At 38.0% G+C, this 2500-nt stretch overlaps 1 protein-coding gene across 1 annotated transcript in view; it reads left to right on the top strand.

Moving 5' to 3' along the window:
* The window catches only part of angpt4 (angiopoietin 4), a 44686-nt gene extending 43832 nt beyond the window's left edge, over positions 1–854 (top strand). Inside the window, exon 10 of the mRNA XM_023393082.2 lies at positions 1–854. This exon is cut by the window's left edge and continues 2261 nt beyond it. The gene's annotated coding sequence lies outside the window, so the exon portion shown is untranslated.
* The last annotated feature ends 1646 nt before the right edge of the window (positions 855–2500 follow it).

Raw genomic sequence — 2500 nt, 5'->3', positions numbered from 1 at the left:
AATAAATAAATATATATAAATATATATATATAACTAGATAAAATAGACAAAAAACAATGACAACAGCAATGAGAGGGAATGAACATTGTGTTGGTTAAATAAAATGAATAAAGGCCATAAAACATTCTCATTAAAAACCAGGCTGAAGAGTTTGGTTTACGGTTTGTGTTTAAAGATACTGACTCTTTCAAATGAAATGATTCCAATTAACTTTTCCAACAGTTTAAAAACTAAAAGCTGCCTCGCCAGAAGTTTCTGTTCTGCACATCAACTAACAGACTGAAATCAGAGGCTGAGGATCCTGGTTCATAAATATGTCAGACTGATGGTTTAAAGTCAAGCAGAAGAAGATAAGTAACCAGCTACTGACAGAGTGGTTTCTATCTTCTCCTCTAAATCTCTCCAAGGAAGCGAAAGAGCATTTTCCCCAAAATCTCAAATTATTCTTTTAAAAAACACAATTCTGCTGGTATCGTTTGTGCATGTTGGTCGAGTGAAAGAAGTCGACGTTGTGCTGACACAAAGTTTTCATGTAAGAATAGAGAACGATTATTATCCTGAGTCACTGTCATGGAGCCTGTGAGATTCTCTGCAGGTTTTAAATGGCCGAGTGCTCTGTGCTTCACTCTTATTGAAATGCACTTTATGGAAGAGAAGATGTTGAGGTGTGGGACAGATGGAGCGTTTGGTTTGTTGTTCATGTTGAAACTGTTTCATGAGACTGAAAACTAACAAATTACACTTTTTTTTCAGGTTTAAACTTGTTTTTTTTATTTACTGCATATGTGTAGCAAAGCTTGTCCACTCAACTGTAAACAGTCTGCAGTATTTTTACAATAAAATATGTTAATAAAGCCAGTGTGAGCGTTCACTGCTTCTCCTCTCAGCCAATATTAAATAAACACATTTTAATACATATCGAATGTTCTGTCTCACGTGTTAATTGAAAATAAAAACATTATTCATCAAATAGTTTTACATAACTTTGGACCAATGTGATTTTCCTAAATAAAATGTAACTACATTACACAAAATGCATCGTTTCTGTAAAGACAATTCGATATATATAAGTGTTGAGCAAAGTGCACGTTCTCAGTGAAGCTTCATTGAAACTTCAGGAGACACACACCTGGGTTCGGTCAGTGTTGTTCTGCCTCCCTCTGGTGGTCTGACTGTGTCACCACATGTTTGGTCTGCAGGCGGCAAACTGCAGCTCAATAGTCTATTATATTTACCACAAGAAAACTGGAAGTGAATTCTACTTCTTCTTCTTCTTATTATAATTATCATTAATATGTGTGTGTCTCCAAACTCCAGCAAAACAGTTTATCGACCTTATCCTGATCCTGGATCAGGGCTAAACTATTCCCCACTGTCAGATATAAATACAAACAGGCTACATAAACTGCATAGATGTGTATACATTCACATACTGCACATAACTACTGCATGTAAAGTAACTTATTGCATTACACACTGAATATTTATTGTTTACTTCTATGTGTGTGAAGTTAATAGACCTTAGGGCAAGGCAGGTTTATGTGTATAGTACCTTTAATCAAGTAGGCAATTAAATTTAAATAGTGAATAAAAACATAAAGACACATATAAATTAAGATACAAGATTAAAAAATGTTAAATATAATAAGACATATTAAACAGAAGAATAAAAATGACAATGCAGTGCAATATATTAATACATAGTCCCAAATTTGATGACCAGTGTTCCTGTTATTTTCACAGTTCACCACAAACTGAACTTTACAACCTCCAAGGAGGATTTAAAGCCTGACTCAGTGAACCTAATAAACTGACAACTGCATGTGGATAAAGTATGTCTGGCTGTCTGTCTGTCTGTCTGTCTGTCTGTCTGTCTGTCTGTCTGTCTGTCTGTCCGTCCGTCCGTCTGTCCGTCTGTCCGTCTGTCCGTCTGTCTGTCTGTCTGTCTGTCCGTCTGTCCGTCTGTCCGTCTGTCTGTCCGTCCGTCTGTCTGTCCGTCTGTCCGTCTGTCCGTCTGTCTGTCTGTCTGTCTGTCCGTCCGTCTGTCTGTCTGTCTGTCCGTTGTCACATTGACCTCGACTGCCCTCGCTTCGCTTTCGCAGGACTCGCTTAACTTTGTCCCCCGGTGGCTCCAGTAGAAGCTCTTCCGGTGTAAGAATAGTACGTTAGCGGTTTGTGTGAAGGTCGTGAGTCCAACCTGTGAGTATTCCTCTAACTAAACTGCTTTAAACCCCTGTGATAAATTTCACTTTATAACATTTTAACCCGTTATTCTTTCCCACTGAACACTGACTCCCGGAGTTGACCAGTTTCTTTGATTTTTGTCTCTTTCTGCTGTTGTCGCCGGCTAGTTAATAGTTAGCTTCATCGAGCTAGCTGACGTTAGCTCATGCTACCGTTATCCGACATTGCGTATTAACGATCAGTCAAACTTTAACGTTAAATATTCAGGTTACATTTATATTGTTCGCCCCTCATGTCATTAATGAGTAATGCTATG

This window comes from Seriola lalandi, unplaced genomic scaffold (assembly GCF_002814215.2).
Source record: "Seriola lalandi dorsalis isolate HSWRI2012SDOR001 ecotype SW California unplaced genomic scaffold, Sedor1 jcf7180002054928, whole genome shotgun sequence".
Classification (NCBI taxonomy): Eukaryota; Metazoa; Chordata; class Actinopteri; order Carangiformes; family Carangidae; genus Seriola; species Seriola lalandi.
The sequence above is the reverse complement of the archived record's forward strand: the minus strand, read 5'-3'. Positions and strand labels throughout refer to the sequence as shown.